Source organism: Tenebrio molitor, chromosome 2, assembly GCF_963966145.1.
Source record: "Tenebrio molitor chromosome 2, icTenMoli1.1, whole genome shotgun sequence".
Lineage (NCBI taxonomy): Eukaryota > Metazoa > Arthropoda > Insecta > Coleoptera > Tenebrionidae > Tenebrio > Tenebrio molitor.
Window position 1 is genome coordinate 25499371 of NC_091047.1, and position 22236 is coordinate 25521606.

The following is a 22236-nucleotide window of genomic DNA, read 5'->3' on the forward strand; positions in this document are numbered from 1 at the left end:
TTCGAAACAAGGTATTTTGTTATGTTTTGTAGAAAGGGGCCCGTTCAAAAATTACGTAACGCATTTTTTCACCGTTTTGAACCCCCTCTCCCCCCTTCGTAACTTTCTGTAACACTTTACGTAGTCCCCCTTTAAAATTACGTAACAATTGAGCCATATGAACCCCCCCCCCCCACCACCCAAAAAAACGCAATTTAATTTAAAATATAAAAATGAATAATGAAAACTAAGAAAAACCCATGACTAAAACCAACTCATTTTTTCCTGGGTTGCAAAATTGCGTCAGGTTTATGCGTTATGTAACGTAGGAACCACCACCCCCCTCCCCTATGTAACAAAAAATAACGCTTAAGGAGACCCCTCCCCCCGTTTCAAGCGTTACGTAATTTTTGAACGGCCCCAAACTTAAACTTAAAGGAAACTGCACTGGGGAACACACTTTAAGAATTTTGTTGGATCCAGTCTTGGAAAGTTGGGCGTAACGGTGAATAAAAGACACATCTATTGTGCTATTATTGTGCTGGTTTCTCAATTATCTTCAATTGTTATCCAATCAAAATTTTTCTCTTTTTTATTAGAATATCTTTTTACGATTACGTATTTCATTCCCTGAGTGCTCCAGTTCAAGAGGAATGACCTCAGCTGTAAGGTTCGTCGTGAAACGAACTGCACACGCGAGCACATATTTTTTTCACGAAGAGGGTGCGAATAAAGAAAGAGCGGCCGTAAAATGTAGGAAATTGCGTCTTGTTTTTAGATAAAAATTAAGGACAAAAACCAATAAAAACTATCGGGATATTTTCACTCGTATCTTCCTCTCTGTTTTTATTTATGATGCGAGATTCCCTCCCGACCTTCGACTAGTTTGTTTTCGAGGGTGGCGATGAGTGTCACTCTCCTTCCTTATCTGGTGGTTTTATGCTAATGACCGAAGAAAACGATTCCCCCACAAAGGCCCACAAACATAAAAGAATATTAATGAAAAATACCACAAAGGCTCCCACTAATTCGTTTAAAAAACCGCCTCCTCTTACCTACGAGCCGGTTGAAATTTGTTGACATTCAACACTACTTTCCGATTCAGTGTGCAATAAATGGCCGCATGATCGAGCTTTACGAGCTTTCTTGAAAAGATGTTGATCTTGACGGGTCCGGTTTTATGTTCTTATTATGGAAAGATGGGATAATAATTAAGTGGGGGGCCGTGTAATTCGACCGTCCGTTCCATTCGTGACGATGTTTAATTCCCTGCGAATTAAAATAAAAGCGACACGCAGGAATCAGGACAATATTCCCGTGCGCCGACCTTGACCAAGATATGAGGGAATAGGAATATCAACTTTAAATTCCTCACAATAAAGTTTTCGAGTCTGGCAACTTTATTCGGGATTGAAAGCGCAGAAAACGGCATAAATGTTTTGAAAGCCACTTAGGGGTTGTGCAATAAAACGAGAAAATACATCTTTTTTACACAGGAATTTATCAATTTACTCAGGCCGGCCCAGTTTTACAATGGAGCACACCAAACGCGGAATGCCTCGACGAGTCTAATATCACAACTTTCCCATTGATAAATCATCTGTTGACTCTCCTCAGGTATTGTCCGCTTTATCCGTATCAGAATACTTATCGTATCAATTAATTCATGATAATTTTTATGAATCGTCACACTGGGTTAACCGCGCTTTAAAAGGGCATCACATTTTGATCAAGATTACGCCACCCTCTTACAAAAAGCGTGACAATGACACAACCACATTTAAAGACATAATCTCGATCACATAACTGGAATAATTTTCAACTTTTGAAAATTCTCTTTTCGTACATTACGATAGGTGTTGCCAAGACAAAAAGAAAAAACTGGAAGTGACTAGATATATGTATGTATTATAAAAAGGCAGCTCTCTTTAATGTTGACCAACCCCCGCGGCAAATCCAACATGAGTACTGTGTAATCATACTTGTCATCTTGTTCTGTGTGAAAAACAATTTCAAACAATGTGACAAGAACATAACAACACTGATTTTTTTAGATCAATAGTGTGTAGTAAGTGTGAAAAAGTGTCAATTTCTCACGAGAGTGACAAAGTTGGGGTAGTAGAGGAAGTCGAGTGTCGCAATCACACGGGTGAAAAATAGACATTTTCACACGTGCTGCGCCCTATACACACAATCAATAATACCAACAAAAATAACGATTTAGATTAAAAAAAAAACATATTCAACGATCATATGTTTTATTGGTTTACTATACGACAAAATTGATAATTACTTACAGCGTGCTGAAATAAACATTGGCAAAAATTCACCACTCTATGCATGCAGATTTGGTACCTGCCAAGTGATAAATTAATTTAAACCGTCAATTTTGTTGGTTATGTTAATCTAATAAGTCATTTTATTTTATTTTACTGATCGTGGAAAAGTACAGTGTGGAACACGTGCGAAAAGACCTATTTCTCCACACTCGTGATAAAATGGAACTTATTATACAAATAATCGGCTTATAGCAAACAACAGCAAGATCATCTTTGCACTCTTTTAAACAAAAGCCTTAGATTCTCGTCTTCTGGTGAGAATCGATAACTAAAGTATTGTTCAGGATAACTGTGTGGGTGTATATTCTGACTCACAACTTTCTTAGAATCAACATATCCAGATTACTGTTACAAAAAAATTTACTCTATGTTTTGGCAACTCACAATCAGATATAAAATGAATCTCGATTTGTACCTTCTATTGTTCCATTATTACGGCTGTGTTCATTTATTTTTGAACTATGATATAAGATTCCCGTAGAACGACAGATGAATTTTTGTATTTCTTAAAAATTCCATTACAGCTTTTAAAAATTGGAGATTTTTTTGTAGAATTCCCTTTAAATTATCCTGTATAGATATATTTTGAATATGTTTTTATTAAAGAATATTATTATAGGAAATCTCACATCAATAGATTAACTAAAGCAGCGAAATATTCATCAACTTTTTAACGAATTACAGTTTCACGCAATTTATTCTTTTCATGTATCATGTCATGTACCTATCTTACGAATAATCAAATTTGTTTATCATTATTATTGATTTTTTTTCGGTTATATTAAATAAATGATATAATTAATCAACTGAAGTACACTTGTATTCAAACAAATCGCGTACACCATTTAAGTCAAATAATCAATTTTTATAGCTTTTTGTATACCTAGTTTAAAAACGGATTTTTTCTATCATTTTGACAAACGTTATAAGATAGGTTGTCTTAATTTTTAGATCATTTCATTTGAATATTACATTAATATTTGGTCGTGGCACCGTATGCATTGATAACCGCATTTAATCTACGTGGCATAGACTGCTCTAAATTCCCACTTTTCTTGTTCAAAAACTTTTGATAGTGGCATTTTTGAATAACTTAAGTGTCACAGTATGACGTTAATAGACGCCAGAACAACAAAATTACACAGCCAAATAATAGGTGTACGCGATTCTTTTGATTACAACAGTACATAACATTTTTGGTCTACAACACAAACATTTGCGATAATAATGCGGAATCTGGAAAAGTGCCCCGAATGCTTGTAGCGTTTCCACGTTGAATAGCAAGGGAAATCCTCTCGAAAAGGATTTCTTGGATTTTGAATCGCCTGATTCCGCAATAAGTCGATTTCCGATGACATTAAATCGATGGCTTCTTTACACCAAGGGCTTAAGGTTTCAAAGACTAAACCTTTAAATATGTGATTGACGAAGTAATTGAACTATATTTGAAACTTCAAAAGTTTTCAAAACGTAATTGTCTGCAAGTGTATCTACAATAGTAACGTTCCAAACTAAAGGTTGACCTTTGATCCATGGTACTAAAGTCATCCCATCTGGGCGTTTTCCATCATCCCGAGACAGTCCGTTTGGTTTTAAAGTTGAATTAACATGAATAGAATTGCTTTTTGAACAACTTAGACCGTGGATACCAATTTCGTCAACTTTCCCATTGCATTGGCAAATATGAGGTATATAAAGATTACAACCCAATCTTAAACCAATACAAACTTGGAAGGAAGTGTTATCTAAAAGTGTACCAAAATTAAATAAATTAATTTTTATAAGTTCCTTTCAACCATCAATGATGGTGTCCTGGCCAATTTTTTTATACCTAGTTACCAATATGAAACATATCAAGATTATTCTTGGTGGAACATTTCCTGATCTTGGATATACACATTATACATTATTTTATTTTCTTATTCTTACTGTTACGATGATTATCAAAAATAGTTATTTTTATATTAAGTGCGCGAAGAGAGTGTTTTTTGTGCATGAAAAGGTCTTTTACGCCGAGACGAAGGTCGAGGCAGTATAAGCCTTTGAATGCACAAAAACATCTTCGCGCACGAAATATAAACAATATTTTTTCTATAATTGATTCAAAAAATTGAAATTAAAAATTCAAATTTTTGAAGGAACTCTGAAGTTTCAATGCAGTGACCATCTTGCTAGGTAACTAATAAAAAACAGTGCGTGAAATGAAAAACAGAAATAGTCGTATGCGTGAAATTGCATTTCACACACTGTTTTGTATGGTTTCTATGGTTTCGATCTTACTAACAATGTAAAAAAAAAGACACGTAAGAAAATGACCCACTTCATGCACAGATAACTATGCATGAATTTCAATTTTTTGAATCAATTATAGAAAAAATAATTTTTATTACAGCACTCAAAACGTGTATTATCTACATGTTTTAAAAAATTTGGGATCAAGAGCGGCTTTGAAAAACAAAAGATCTCAGCACGTATGGCTTAACTAGAATAATCCAGCCGTAAATGTCATTATTATGATAGTCGTCATGAACGAAGATCAAAAACGCTTCTGTTTTAAGAACAGTTCCTAGATGAATGAGTCACCGTTACCAACATTTGACAGAGCCGAATATACGGTCCAATAAGAGTACTATAATTCACATATTCAAAGTTAGGTTATGTCAATTTTAGTGTGTAGTTATGTGTAATAAATTTTTTGAAACATATTGTACCAACAACATATTGTTGATTTTATCTTCATTAAATTGTTTTGTATTTTCATCTACTACTTTTTTGGTTTTGGTCTGATTGTAGGTACCTTTCTAGTTGTGGTTGTAACTAAACACATTAAAAAGAATTATTATTTTTTCTTGACAAAGACTTATTCTTCTATCAGTCCTATCTTCCAAACTGAAGATCATTTAATTTTTTTATTGACTACAATAGGTCAATTTTATTTTTTGGTAGTTTAGTTCTTAAAAACGCCTACTTTTAAACCATTTTTCTTCTATGAGTGACAAATTAATAAGAGAAAAAGTAGCTACTACTTTCCAGAAATAAGGGGATACCTCTATGTATTGTAGTCCTAAAAATTAAAAATTACGTGGTGTTGTATTTTCGAGCCTGTCGAGCAAATAATAATTTCGGACGCTAATAAAAACTGTATTTATAGCACACGTTAGGAATTTAATTTTTGGGAGGGAATATAGAGGAAACACATTATTACCAACTTCCTAGATAAACCACGCGCAAATATCTAAACGTTCACGAAATGAAATTGTTATAACCCTTTTAACTTTATCTCTGAACAATTTGAAAATCTTTATATTAGCATACTGCACACTAAAGTTTCATGTGGGTTTTATTTTATATCTTATACCGGGCATCAGCAAAACATTTAATGATTGAACAACACTGGAAAACAGTCAATTCTATAATTATGCATGAAGTAATTAGGACAATTTTTTTAATTCTACGTTTGTGATTACCTAATTAAAATATGTTAAAAAATAGTATGTAGTTTATTTAACGAGTTCGTGTGTAAATTGGGCTTTTTTGGCATGAGTGGGTCAGTTCGTTTCACTCGTGTTTTAAAGGCCCACGAGTGCCAAAAAGAGCCCAATTTACACACAAACGAGTTGAATACAACGTTTTATTGTTCGACGAGCCCCTTAAAGGCTCCAAAAATGGCTTAACATCTTTAAGATTAGCTTGACGTTTCGGTTTGACAAGTTGTGACATTTATCAAAATTCGTTCACATAAGAGAAAATTCTCAAATTCTGACAGTGTCGAACAAAAAAAAACATTCAAAAATGTTATATAGGTGTCACAAAAAAAAAGGACGAGTCCATAGCTCTCTTATTTATCAGAAAATTTTATCTATACACCAAATTAAATGGTTGTGAGTAGGCTACAAAATGGCGTACTAAATTCACGTAAAGCCCGAAGACCTTAAAGGTTAAACTGTCAAAATGCGAACACATACTTTTTTTTACTAATTCTGATAGAGATTTTCATTCTGAAAACAACAATGTGTCGCAACTATAACCTCACATAAAAAAATAACATTAACTTTTTTAACAAATGACGAGCATCAAGCGAGAAGCTATCAAAATGCATTGCGTTACAGTGTAATAACAAAATTAATTTAGCTGGAAAAACAAATGATAAATAATAACATATGGGATTGCACAGGGATGAAGAGATGCCGCCAATGTGAACATAACCTCAACTATGATTTGGTGTAAAATTGTTATATAGCTGGTCCATATGCGCACATTTTAGGGTGGTACAGTATGGTTTTTTATTTAATTTTGACAATGAATTGTTTATTAAAAAAATTTCACTATAAGTGTATACTTGTGATACATTGTTGTTTTCAGAATACAAATCTTTATCAGAATTACTTAAAAAAGTACCTGTGTTCCCATTTGAAAAGAAATATCTTGATAGTTTAGCCTTGAAGCGATTAGGCCTATACGTGACTTTATTAGGTCCTTTTCACAACCATTTAATTTATCCTCCGATAAATAAGGGAGTTATGGACTCGTCTTCTTTTTTGGGGACACCTGTATAAAAATTAATACAATATTAAATTAATAGTGTACAAAAATTAGGTTTAAAATATGTTGCAAATTTGCAATATTATATGTATTAATAATAAATGACACATTATCATTTACAACATTTTTAGGTTTCCCAAAGTGTTCTTTACGGCTTTCAATAAATAAAAAAAGAATTTTTTTAACAATTTCCTAAATGAAAAGGTGATTATCACTTGCATTTTTTTTCAAAGTTTGTTCACGGCGAACCACGTCTCAAACAATAAAAATAAAATAACGTACTCAAGTCTCAAGTAGATATGTATGAATAAAATTTTGGTCATTTCCAGTTACTCCAAAGGTATGCTACGAAATTGTTTCATAAAACAGGGAAACTGCCCGTGAAGAATATTTATCAAGTTCAATTTTAAATTTAAAAAAATTAATAATTTCTGCACGAGAATTTTGTATGCACATTTGTAATTCGTCAAATCTGGGAAACACATTACCACATGGGAAATCGAACATTTTGTATCAGTTGCGGCAATCAAAACCGAAAGAGCGAGCCTTCGGCGAAAAGACGTCAGGCAGTTAAAACCCTCGAAACGAGTGCGCCTAATTGGTTAAAGTTTGCAACAACACAGGGGATGCACGGATGCACGGCGAACCCCCTTTCCCTTGATCGATCATTCATCCCGATGACACCTCCAAACTCCGCTCCTCCATTCGCCTAAAAATAACAATTTTCCCCCGATTTGCAATGCAGCGGAGCTCAATTAAGCGCGCCGCTTGTCCACCATTTACCATAGATCAAAGAGGACACCATATCCGACGAAGATGCACCGGATCACGATTTCCGATTCAAGAACGCGGGCGCGTTTCAATTAAGCCCGAACCCCAAAATCGATCTGGGTCCAGGCTGGGCAAGACACAGCATCACCGTGATTGCCGACAATTCCCATGACCGCGGCAACGGAGGCCGGGTGGTAACAAACATTTCGCAGAAAGTGGCGCGGCCCGGGGGATGCGGGGGACGCCCGACGGCAACATTAAGTCGGGGGGTGGCGGCGCGCCGGGCGATCCACGAGGGTAGTATCTGCGAATTACTTTGACATACACACACACACGCACACGTCGCGTCGGTGTGTAGGTAGATAAGGGCGGACGGCGGCGCGGGACCCAAGGGGTGCGAAGGGGCGAGCACAATGGCCGCCAACGCTCGCGGCGATCGGGTAGTTAGTGCACGGGTCCGCGAACCCGCGTCCTGTCCCTGCCGTGTGATCTACCCGCAGCTGTCGCGGTTCGGACAGGGACGGATTTAAGGAGGATGAGATGGGGTGGGTCGGGACGGGGTCGCTTGCCTGCCTGCCTGCCTGCCTGTTTGCCGCTGCGACCCGAATTTCGCTTTGACCAGAAACAACACTGCTCTAGAACAAAGCCCACGGCGCGTCTTATATAATATTATACAATCTAGCAGGACAGGATTGTTTCATTAAAATAACAACGGGCTTGAACTTTGAAAAGGACACGCCGCCACTTTCAACTTTCGCCCGGAGATCATCTCTACGGTCCCGGTGAAAAATGTCCGTCAAATGAAACAGATCCTTCGGAATTTACCCTGATTGTCGACGACGACTGACGAGTTCTTGCGTATTGAAAAACCACCACTTGCGACGATTACTCAGAATATTTCTCCCTTCTAAAATCAGATGACATATTCGCACTAATTATCGTTTGATATGGGTGCCCCATTAGTGTTTTACACACACACAATTTTTACCTGTCTTGTAAACCTTTGAGCCACGGACCTTAAACTTTATGACTTATTTATCTTTATACCCACTTTAGGAGAAAACCTAACAATATCATTATTACCCCGTCCGTGTAGCCACGAAAGGTATCTAATTACCAAACGATTACCGAAATCATCCTACGTTCAAGATGTTCCAGCCTGAACATCAAAAACCTTGTTTTTCGTGTGGAACTGCAAAAAAGAGATTTGCTACACAAAAATTAATTTTAAAAAGTATAAGTCGCTCAACTCGGTATCTGAATCATTTCTAAAAAAAGAAAATGCAAATATTTCTCCATTTCTACGACAATAATACGAATATAATGAACATTAAAAAAATTATTAACGTCTACAAAATTTAAATATATTACAAAAAAATTAATTAGAAACTTCAGGCTGCTGTGGCAAACCCGTGACCATGGATGACGACAGTTTTGGGTCTTTTTGACATGTCATTAATTCAAGAAGTAGTGATAATAGGAAAGATTACGGATTAAAATAAAATACAAACGACTGCTGCTTCACAGTGACAAACCGTCGTCCTTCACTATCTTAAGATTTGTATCACAAATGACACTGATTTAGCACAAATTTAGATAGTCGATAAATCAGAAATTATCTTTTGGTGCAGTGTTAAGTTTTTTAAATAAGCACATGTAATTTTTTTAAATTAATTTCGGGCATTTAGTTTCATTTTGCTAGAAATTCAAATTTTCGACATTTGTTTTCAAAATTTAATCAGATATCTATTTTCATTTTGATTTGAGATCTAATTTTTTTTCTACTTTCTTAATAATTTTCAGGACTTAAGGAGCTCACAACCCTTTTTAGCACAATATTATTATTTTTTTTACATTTTTAGTAGACACTATATTTTCTAGTAAATTATTTTTTATTATACCTGAATCATAATCTCTGTTTTTGACACTAAAAAGCGTGCAAAATAGGGCCTTTAAAACATTAAAGCTTTAAAGTTGCTTAGGTAACAACAAATTGACCTACAAATTTTGAACAATGATAAATACACATTCATACACAATTTATAATAAGTAAAGGGTGTTTTTTTAAATTTGGCGTTGGAGAGTCGATTGAGATCGCACCACTCGTGTAAAAGCGTAAGATTTAAACAACTGATCCATGTATAGTGCGTTCACAATCGACACTTCAACACCTACTTCGACGCCAAATTTAAAAAAACACCCGTTATATGTACAAGGCAACGAAACAACAACAATTGACTATTTCTATATCAACGATTAATGACACGGATTACTTCGAAAAAGGTATCTCAATTTACTTTTTTTGTTATAATTTTCAGCACTTGCGACGTTAATAAAAGCACTCCGCTATCGAGTCGTGCTCTTAAATTCGTCGCACGTGCTTTAAAGGCTTCCTTATCGACTTGTATCATAATATACTATTAAAACGTCACATTAATTATAATAATAATATAATTATAATAATGAATTGAACAAAAAATGTTTTAAATCTAAATGTGTAGGTAAATAAAGACAAATGTCCTGACACCCAGCCCAAACCCCTGCACCTAGAAATACGCGCACACCCCTTTTCTACGAAATAAGCATCGGCTGAGATGTGATTTCTAAAAATTTTACTTCTGAGGGGTTGAAAAGGAGTAAAATGTATTTTCACATTTTTTTGTTAGAAATCTCTCCTTCTACTCCTTCTACGACGTAAGCATCCGCTAAGAAGTGATTTTTAAGGGAGAGAAAAGTAGAAAACGTATTTTAACAAATTCCTTTAAATTGTGTTGGGCAGTGGAGTACTTGCTGACAAAACTTTTGATATCTATCCACAGCGTGTCCTAACAATGGCACACTAACGGTGCATTACGGTGTAGAACAGATTACCCTAAACATGAGAAAAATGTTTAAAAAATTCTATGAGATTTATTTACTGATTTGGGAATCTTTGAAAGTGGCACTTAACAGGACAATTATTTCGAAAGATACAGTCGCGGGCAGAAAAAAGTAGGACAATGTTTTTTCACTAATGTAAATTGGTTTACTCTTTCTATGGTTACTATTAAAATATTTATTTATTTACCATAGTAAGCCCGGTTTACTCCACTCAATTTTAGCTAAAAATCTTAATAAGACTTGTCCTTCTTTTTTCTGTACGCGACTGTATGTATTAAATTATCATGAAAACTACCTCGAATCGTACATATTATCACAAAGTACAAGATCACTCACTACCAATATCTGATCCTGCATAATAGAGAATTTAGAAGCTTTGGAAATCGCAAAAATTATCTTAAATCCAGTAAGACAACATCGCAATAATTGATTTATTTGTTATATCATATAGGAGTCAAAATTAAATGAGTTTAGTGTCAGTGTTTTATTTTTATTTATATTTTCATTTTTGTCACGTTACTATAGTGCTAAAATGCAGGTAAATTTTATTATTCAAACTACCCACATGCAACGACGCCAAATTTATTAACATTTAATTCTCCCCGATTTGAAAATGTAAGTCTGAAGAATTTTTTCCATATTTTTCTCATATACATTTAAACACCCTCGATAAGGTAATAATAAGTAGTTAGTGCGTCAATTTTGGGACAGCTGTATATCTGATGACTCCAATTCTACGCTGACGAAATGGAAATAATAAGGAAAAAGCTAATTGCATAAAATATGAAATTTTAGTAGACTAGAAAACAATAATATAATAACTGAAGGATCTGTACTAAAGTTTTCAAGGTCTGTACATTATTATGTGCTTATCCTAAATATATGTATAAGATGCATCTACGAGTATTATTAATCCATAAGTAACAAGTAATTTCGTCGATAACAAATAAAAATAGGTCAATCAAGGGAATTCATTTGTTATTTCTGACATAATCTTTTAATGTTATCGGAGTTGAAGGGATACAAAATTCTAGGAAGATTTTAAGACAATAATAAATCTGTTACGTAAAGTTTCCAATAATGTAAATTGTGCAAATTCATCGTTCCACCTTCAGGTCGATGTCGACTGTGTGTTCGTCTTGGTGGCAGATATTTTAAAAATGTATTATGATTTTTAAACGAGAAAACTGTTCTTTTTTCTGTTTCTAAATTGTTTCATGAATTAGGACCATTTATGTTAGCCTTAAGAGAGTACGTTAATTAAAAGAATTATATCGGTCAAAAATGTTGAAGCCAAATGTTGAAATCAAAGATATTTGTCAAGGAGAAAACATATTAATTGTTTGCCACCTTTGTATGTTACGTTAAAGAAATAACCTTCCATATAAACTTTGATTACTCTCAATTAGCTATATGAACACAAAAACGACCGAGCAAATTTAAGAGTGGGTGTAGTCATTGTTGGTCTGTAGCTTGTTTTCTACAATGTAGTAATTTTATACGACGGTAATTAGTAGATTGTTTTGGGGAGTATTTGTTGCTGTCATCACCTCACAAAACACATAACCTTCCGCAATACAACTGCAAAATATTCATCGCCGAATTTTCTATTGAATGTATCTATGTATTCTATTTCTATATTTTCAGATTAAAACGTAAACAATTTTTTTTTATTCAGTCAAAATAAATATTTATTTAACGTTGCTTATTACATTTTTTTTTTCTAATGAAAACTCATACTTAACAGTGGACGTATACAGAAAAGTTATAATAAGAAAAAGGTCAATTTACACTCGGTTCCTTTATTTACTGCCCTGATGGTGCCAACTTAGTTGAAGAAACGTGTCCACGCTGGCCGTTTGATGTGGATGAGTTTTGTTATTCGTGTTACATGCGATCATCAAGAACTTGTCCGACTTTCAGAGAAGGTTGATTGACTCGATTTGCAAAAGGTCATTATTGTGTGTGCTAAAAATGGCGGATAGTTCAAGGTTACGGCAAAGTTCATTGTTACATCTGTGATCTTGCGGTCAGATCCAACGTTAGATCTGTAAATTCGAGGAAAATACACCCACGTCCAAATTTAATTGTAGGTTGATTGTTACCTCAGACGTTTGTCATTTGTTTTTCTTTCAAACCTGTGACGAAAATTGTGTTTCCACATCCACGAAGGGAGAACAAGAAAAAATTAGATTACAGTTATCGGCAATTGCTCTTGAAAATTTAATTAATTATTAAAAACCAAACTTTTTATTAATTGGTGTAGTGTTAGTAATCTAGATTATTTCCTTCACACATATAAAAAGCCGTAGTTGCTATGGTTTTTCTGGCTTTTATATCGGTTAAATTTGAAACGTCAAAATTTAATCGAGTAAATATCTGTGTCAAAATTTATTCGCTTCTTTATAAAATCTATTTGTTCATAATAATTCAGGAAATAATCATTCCGAATACCCCGCGTGCATGAAAATTAACCTGATTAAATTTTGACGTTTTTTGTCCCAACGTTTTTAAGCTTAAAGAAATATTTTTCGTAAATTTTCCACCAAAATTTTGTTACGTGGAAAATTATTCGACATATTTCTAAACAAAACATTTTGACAAAACGTCAAAATTTAATCGGTTATTTTTGTTCACTTGGGATATTACTGTTTTCACGTAAACTCTACGTTGCCAGGTAAATTTTTCTATTATAACTAAAAATCCTCTCACCTGAAATTTATTATAGATACAGTTCATTTTTATTCTTAATTTTTCAGTACAAGATGTTTTTGAACCAAGCCTACAATTAACTTTAATAATAATAACCACCAAGCACATGTATTGTGATAAGTTATTTATAAGGCAAGTCTCACTTCCACCTCCAAAATCGCAACTTCTAATTAGACAAACTTACTCAAATTTGGTACACGTAACTGGTTAATCTTTTTTTTTTCTGTAATTCTTCGTCATTAAATACTACTACAAATTTTAAAAAATACAAATTTTTGAATAAATTTTCATTTCCTGATTTCTACATTGACGCAAGCGAATTCAATTTCAATAATATGTACATACATAATTAATTAAATGTTACTTAGATTTTCCACAAAATCCACTTTTGCATTCTAAAATCAAGCTTAACTATTAAAATTATGTGCCAATGGAATTTGTTGGAAGCAGGTAGTGGTATCCTGGAATCGGGCTGGCTCGGTCACATTTATAATGATATGAAGCTGTAAATGAGAGGCTTCAAGAAGGTAAATCCTTCTTGTTGATAAATTATACTTATTATTTTATCAAAAATTGTTGCTGCAAATATGAATTGTACTGTTTTCAACGAATTCGCTTGTAGTTAAATTAACGAATCTTACGTAAAATCGGTTGTTTAAACAATTAAAAGTAAACAGTAATGATAAAAAAACTCCTTCGAGCCGGATTTGAACCAGCGACCTATGGATGACAACAGTGATACCTCTACAGTCCACCGCTCTACCAACTGAGCTATCGAAGGTTATGAAAAGCATTATCGATTCAAAGAATTTTTTCGTTGTTCCGATTGATATTGTAACATAATAATTAATTATTCTTATGTTTGTCTCTCTTCATATTAATTACTTAATATAATGTATTCATTTTCTAAATCTAAATGAGGATTGGCCATGACTTTCTTAGGGTATTCACTCTGTATAAACTATGACAGTATAAAATGTCATTTGGGAGTAAAAATGTCAGTGTGAAAGCACAAACAACAAAATAGATTCAAACTTTATGAAATAAAATGTTTTCATTTTCTGAAGAATCATGTATTTAATTATAAATTACAATCGTTAAGTCTTAAGGCCGATTTATAGTTCCGTAACGTATGGCATAACATATCAAAATTGAATCCTATTGAATCAGATGTATTCATTTATAGATCCGTTAACATAAGTCCGTATCCGTTTACATATGAATTGGCCAATTTTTATGTTATGTATCATGAAAGTTACGGAATTTTAATATTTTTCCATAGAAACGGTTACGTGTAGGTATACTGTCAATAAATTCAATTTACAAACATTATTGAAAAGGTGGAAAATATGAAGGAAATTCTAATCGTACAGTGTGTTCAAGGCACTGTACGATAAGTCTTCCAAAGACTTTGAGGACGGTGTAAAGAAGGAAATGATTTGGAGTAGCTGATTTATCCGTGTTTTTGTAACTCGTTTTTTTCGTGGTTTCTTCCTTTTTTCTTTATTACGACCTATCTCGTGTAAGACCACAGCACAAGCAGCAGCTTCTAAAACATCGTCTTCACAAAACATATTGGGCAATTGTTTGACACTTAAAAAATCAACAATCCTATCACGTTTTGTCATGAACTATAAACTGAATTTAAAAAGTTATGTTATGTTTATGATTTTTGATTATGATATGCTATATGTATACGGAACTATAAATCGTGCTTTAAAGACTAGTTACGTTTACGTTAAAAATATCTATTAGGTCTTAGCCTTCTTACCAGATGATCATAGCTCAAATCAGGCCTATCGTGCTTCATGTTTTCATAGCATTTCAAAGATTATGCACTTGGTTTCTTGAGACACAACTTTCGACATCGTGTTGAAGAAAATTTTTACTTGATGACCTGACCTGACAGTGCATGACAGTTTATATTGTCAAATTTACTATACTGTGTGAAATGTATCAAAAAATCATGGCCAACCCTGATGCGTTTAGAAAATGAATACATTATATCCATCAATGATTGTTATTATTTCCGGAATTAAATTAAGTAAAGGCTTTCAAATATTACTTTTTAACATCTACCGCTTCTCAATTTTTTGAATCCGACATCACGATACAAGGAAAACGTTTACAGACTTTTAAATTTGATATCTAATTTCGAGTTGGAGACTATCTATCGGGTGTTCGTTTAAATTTCCCGTCAAGGTTGGCGTTGAACAGTTTGCAGAGTAAAAACAAAAACAACGCAAAAAGTCAGGTTAGATTTAAACAGCTGATCCGTGATTCGTGGTGCGTTCACAATCGGTTTTTCAACACCAACTTTGAAGAGAAATTTAAATGAACACCCAATAGATTGATCACTCATATTATTATCATTATTTGCCAGCTTTCTAAGTGAATTTTGAAGAAATTTAAAACAACGTTCAAATAATCTTAATGTTGAAACTCTTTTAAGTCTTCTGTTCCATTCATATTTAACATGTAGGTATTACATTTTTTTCTTGCATATTTTGGGGTTCGGGGTTGTCAATAATTTTCCGTTAAGGAAGGGAGCAAAAATTATGTAGTTTGAATCAAGTTCTCATTGTGTACAATTTAAAATTTTCTAACAAATATTTTTTTTTACGAGTATGTTGTGCTTTCTTAATAAAAAAATAAATGATACATTTTGACAAAAATATTAGAGACGCTTACTAGATATTGCCATAATCGTTTTACACTCTAAGCAAGGGGAAACTATAATATACCTATAATTTATTCAGAAAACTCCCGTGACATTTGCTGTCATTTGCAATTTTATATGTACATTTTTTAGTTTATTTCATAAGTACTAACCACCTAATGACCTAATATTATACAGGCTGATTCACGTAGCCCGTTCATTAGAAACTTTTTGATTTCCCAAAATCATATTAATATGAAAATTGGCAGTTGACTATAACCGACTACTCCAAGTTCAAATGAAATATTTTCAAAATGGCGGCACTTCCGGAAATACCGGAAATCGATGCCATCTTTGTTTTTTTAAATAGAAAGGCCCCATTTTGACTTCACATTTCGATTCTACCTTAACTTTTGAGTTTAGTACGTCTTTTTGTCAATACTTACTTATCTGTCATCGTTTTTGACCTATGTCATCTTTTTTGCAAAAAAGTGAGGTGAGTAACAAAAAGACGCTCTAAACTCAAAATTTAACGTAGAATCGAAATGTGAAGTCAAAATGAGGGCTTTCCATTAAAAAAAATAAAGATGGCGTCGATTTCCGGTATTTCCGGAAGTGCCACCATTTTGAAAATATTTCATTTGAACTTGGAGTAATCGATTATAGTCAACTACCAATTTTCATATTAATATGATTTGGGGAAATCAGAAAGTTTCTAATGAACGGGCTACGTGAATCAGCCTGTATATTTTAATTGGCTGTACATAGGACCTAATCATCCTATTACCGACCCAAATTTCAAAAGATTATCATTAATTATATCATTTTGAGAAACTCGAAATGTCGGGAGTTTGTTGAATGGCTTATATTATTCAACGAGTGTATAAAGATTTGAGTATAGCCATTACACACGAGTCAGTTTTTCTACGAGGTAGACATTTCATCACTTTTAATGCCAGAATTTATTAATATTTTACATCTTATTAAGGAAACACGTACCAAACTAAAATTGTAACAGTAGCTTTTCGATAATAAATTGAAACGTCATGGCAAAAAAGGAAGAAATAATAATATAATAAACACATGCTACCATCCACAGTCAGAGCGACTAAAACACAAGAATGAATACATGGCAGGCCCAGTCAACAATATGATAGAGCTGTTCAGATTAGATCTTCTGAATCTGATGTCCAAAGACGAAATTTGATGTGACAAATCGCTGACTGAAATTTGACGTGCAAAGACAAGAGAGATTTAGTAGTTAACACTAAAAAAAAACTACCAACAGAACCACGAGTGTGAATCACCTTCTAGAGAATACATCAGTTTTTTTCTATGACCCTCGACTTGAGTGAGTACAGTGAGCTATTCCAAATGAAATTTTTTGGCGGGAAAGAAGTCAGAGAAGACACTTACATGCTGACGTTCACTTCAGAGCCAAATGTATGACATCTGTTTGCCAATACATAACGTGTCAATTTTCTCATGATAGTGATGATTGTGGCTCCGTGAATCTACAAGATCTACATCGATACAATTGTTACATTCACAAATTATCAGAAAACATCATCTAGGTGAACGAAGCCGCGGGCAAACAGTTAGTAGATCTATATACACCGTGCACGCCATTCGCCAGATATGATGCCAATTAATTTATTGTTTACTCGAAAATTACCAAATTAACTGAAATGATATTTCAACCCAGTCGTCACATGTACACATATAGATGCCAACGTCAACATTGCCTCTAAATGGCTCCTTATATGCGAGATTCATCTTCCACACTACAATCTTCATGTATACATTTTTTTTAAATATTCTTTCTTATACACTTTTTGGTGTTGCAAAACTACTCTATCGGAAACATTAAGCGTTCAAAAATACCTCTGTTATGAATCACAACGTAATGTAAATATTTTGTGTATGTTGAATTTAATCTACCGCGAAATAAATGCTACTTAGTACTTACTAACCTAGAAATAACTTTCACTGGCCTAAATAAAGTTCAGTTTAAAAATGCTTGAACAGCCAATGAGAGTTCACTTTACATTTTTTAATTTCAGCAATTTGCGCCTCTGTACATCACTGTAATCTTTGCACTGTAATGTTGATCTTGTTACAATCGAATATGTTAAAGTAAATTTAACCAACATAATTGGTGCCCTCAAGGATATTTTTTAATTTCTTTGAATTCAACAGAAAATCGCACAACACTTAAAAATAGTCAATAGAAAAACAGAATTCGGTGTCGTTTCTATAATAATATAGAGATTTCCTGGAAATTTTTCACACCTAGCTACCCCAATATGAAATTAATAAGTGGAAATTTTTAATTCAGCCAATCGAAATAATTTATTTATTAAAAATCTCAATTTTTTTTCCGTTGTCAACGATAATTCTGTTATACAATTTGATTTTTTTTGTCAGAAATTTATAATTCAAGAATAATGTGTCGTTGCGATTTTCTTACCGAATATGCCCTCGTGCATTGATTAATATCCGGAAATTGTATTCTCATGCATTTCCAAAACGTAATTAATACGTTTTGGAAATGCATTCGAAAAAATTTCCGGAAATAATCAATGCACTTGGGATATTATAAGTGAATATTTTTACATCAGAGTTCTTGGTTCGTTTCTTCTATGGTTTCGTTCAAAAATATATTGGAAGATTATCCCAACACGGATTTTCACTGCGCATTTTATAACCTTCGTAAATGTGTAATGCGTTCTGGGCAAACATTTTCTATTGGTGACATCTTGATATTCAATTATTCTGTTTTCTATCAGACGAATAAGTATTAGTCTTCTTGGTAATAGGTTGGTCAAAATAGCACGCCAAGCATGAACTGAAATTACTTTTGCCCCTCTAAACCAAAATACCATTTGACACATTTACATATTTGATACTTATTGATGTGATATTTTACAACAACGATTTTCAAAATCATGGATAGCAGAGCAGTAGAAGATTTTGCTTGCACATTTCTTTCTCATCTGCAGCGCATTATCGATCTAACAAAAATGTTTACATAATATGAGACAATTAATTCTGATTTGTCTTTCGGTGTTGTAACAGAGACGACACAAATAAGTCCATACTATCCAGTTTAACATTTCATTAATCAGTCTACTCGTTTCGACTTTGTCGCAGAAACATTTCGATCTCGATCGTGACAACTTCTTTGTTGGCTCTTCAAGGATCGTAGTCTCGTTTCTTCGCCGGGCCGAAAGCTCCGATTTGTCGGTTTTCGGATGGAATCAGATGAAGCCCAGCTCACACCGGCCAACGTTCGCCGTATCGATTATCGCGAAAAGAAGTGTACAGTTACAGCTGGTCGCGGATGACGATCAGATCTCCTTGGCTTCGTTACGGCTGAACATCCTGTCCATCCGCCCTCTCTCTGCAAGCCCAGCGTGGACAATCGAGGCATGCTCCTCGTATAAATCGTCGATGGCGGACAGTGATATGCCGGTGTAATTTATAGATGCAGATAAGGGCTCCCGGTGACGGTATTTCCTTGGTGGCGGTATTGATGGGTCGTCAGGTGGCGGATTATTTATCATCGGCTGAAGTCTGGCTGGCGGTGAGCGAGTCCGACTAATTAATGTCGTCACCGGCCGCGTTTCGAGTCGGACCCTCCAGCCTTCAGCAGGAATTTCCAGCAGGAGCAGGTTCTACCCGCGTGCATTAATCGAGTACCGTCGTTCGGCCGTTGTGACTGACCACTTGTCGGACTAATTACAAGAGGAGATCGTTATTTGCGAACCGTGGCGCAGAGGCGCGGCGAGGGAATCGCGGCATTTCCGGTCCCTTCGATACGACCCTGATCCGTCCAGAGGCGTATTCGGGGACTTTGCGAGTGCGTCAGACGCGCCGCGGAAGGGTTTCTGGATCCGTTTTCGGAAATTGATTCCGTATTGTCGACGACGTAATGATAATAATACGTAATCAGGGCCGGGGTTCATATAGCTTTGTTAAATTTCATTTGGGTTTTCTCCGTTTCCTCATTTTTCTTCTTCCGAAGCTTCTGGTAAATTGCGTCATAATTTCATTTACGCCGACCACTACACAAAAGCTGTTGCGACAAATCGACGATGAAATATTGCGATTTCGAGGATTTGAATGTCACGGCGCTCAGGCAGGAGATGGATGGCCTTTGAAGTTTCCTGTTTACGTCGACGGTAATTCATGGAGTTTTTTGATTTCCAAAATACATATTACCAAATTCTAAGGCAGATCATTAGCGATTAAAAATCTGACGGAATTGATGTGATTTCACTGCTCAACAGCCAAAACCTAATTTAGGTTAATACGTGCCTGCTCGTTACGAATATATGTAATAACAAACAATAATAAATTATTCTAGTTTTGAACGTACAGCATATTTAAAACGCTCACAATTAATACAATTTTCTTCTCTGTACTACATATATTGTTTATTTCATTACAAAAGACAATCACTCCTTCCTTGAGAGAAAAATGTTCAAAATAATCCTTTAGTTGAACCTAAAAAAAATCTGTTACCTCCTCTGCATATTATACTAAATTAGAACTTTTAAGGTTAAAAATGCCTCAGGATCAAATTTTTGTTTGTTTTTATTCTAATTGCAAAGTCCTGTATTAAGGGAATTCATTATTTTTTTCAACTTTACTTTCTAAACTTAGTGGTTAAAAGATTACAAAAAAATATTTTCATCAATGAAACAAATTCAAAGTTATAATTTGTTGACGAGTGCTATTTATAAATATTGTCGTAAACATGTCTGTTGTTTGTGCAATTCGTTGTTGACTTAAGGAAAATTCGATTATTCCATTCATTGTGATAGTAATACTACAAAAGTGTTTTGATACCGAGATGTTTAAAAAAAGTTTGCTCAACAAGAAAGAGGTTATAGGTATAGTTAAAAAAAAAGAAGTTGAATACAGGTTTTTTTTTGAACGGTAAAACTGGGACAAAAACTTTTCTACTACCTACATTCCACTAAAAATTATTTATATTACAAATCTATAGTCCTTGTTCGGAAAACACTCAAATCTAAGATTATTTAAAAAAGGTGTACAACAAAAAGTCTCTGATGAGTATAATTTGAAAACAAGTAAATCGATATTCTTGAAAAAGAAAATTTGTTTTGGTTCCAAAGACATGAAACAGGAAGTGATATATTAGTAACATCTAAGCAGATATACAGGCTGTTTGATAAAAAACGCCTCAACCCATAACTTTTTTATTTATTATCCGATTTCAATGAACAAAAAAATCAAAGATATGGTTTTTCATGCGCTACGAAGCAGCCATAAAATACTTTTTTTTTTGCGTTATTTTCAGTAGCTACCGATAGTCAATTTTTTTTTTTTAATGGACACATCTAGTTTTTTAGGCTTAGTCTGGTAAAGTATTTTTTTCTGAATCTAATGATGTATTAAAAGTTATCGTTTGGTCCATAGCTGACTGAAAAAAAAATAAAACAATTTTTAATTGTGGTTCAGCTTATTATGAAATTTTCGAGTGTGCCGTGAAAAACAATTGGAATACAAATAGGAACAAATATCAAGTGTGAGTTTGAAAATTTTCAGGTGCAATCTTGAAGAGTTTTAATATTATTTTCTTGGAAAACATGAATAATAATTATTATTATTATTATTTTTTCTATTAAATTTTTGTTTTTGACTAATTACGATTTTTATTACACTCGAACAAAAAATAATAGTCAAATGACTGCTATCCTGCATGACTGACAATGTTGTTATTTTATACTTAAATAAAAAAAGTTTAAAAAAGCAGATGAAAATTTCTAAGCTGACGTTTAGATGACATTCATCGATCATCATACTTTGTATTCCGATTGTTTTTCACGGCACTCTTAAAAATTTTATAATAAGCTGAACCACAAAAAATAGTTTTTTTTTTTCAGTTAGCTATGAACTAAATGAAAACTTTCAATACATCATTAGATTCAGAAAAAAAACTTACCAGACCAAGCTTAAAAAGCTACATGTGTCCATTTAAAAAAAAAAGTTGACTCTCGTTAGATATTGAAGATAACGCCAAAAAAAAAAATATTATGGCTGTTTTGTAGCGCTTGAAAAACCATATCTTTGATTTTTTTGTTCATTGAAATCGGATCATAAATAAAAAAGTTATGGGTTGAGGCGTTTTTCATCAAACAGCCTGTATGTACATATTTTTTACATTTGTATACACTTTTTACACTTCTAATATCTGATATACTTTAGAATTCTGTCAGTATTCCAGAAATATAAGTGCAGGTACTGCGATTTTAATATGCCATTCACTGATGATATCAGGTGTTCATTTAATTTTTCGGTCGAACGCACCACTCGTAAAACAAA

The 22236-nt window shown here is 33.8% G+C and overlaps 1 protein-coding gene and 1 non-coding gene across 2 annotated transcripts in view; both read right to left on the reverse strand.

Annotated features, from left to right (window-relative positions):
* lobo (lost boys) overlaps window positions 1-22236 on the reverse strand; it is a 144948-nt gene that overhangs the window by 55609 nt on the left and 67103 nt on the right. The gene's annotated exons all lie outside the window — the stretch shown is intronic.
* TRNAY-GUA (transfer RNA tyrosine (anticodon GUA)) lies at window positions 13916-14004 on the reverse strand. The gene is given in 2 exon segments: window positions 13916-13951; window positions 13968-14004. It is a non-coding gene; the product is annotated as a tRNA-Tyr (tRNA).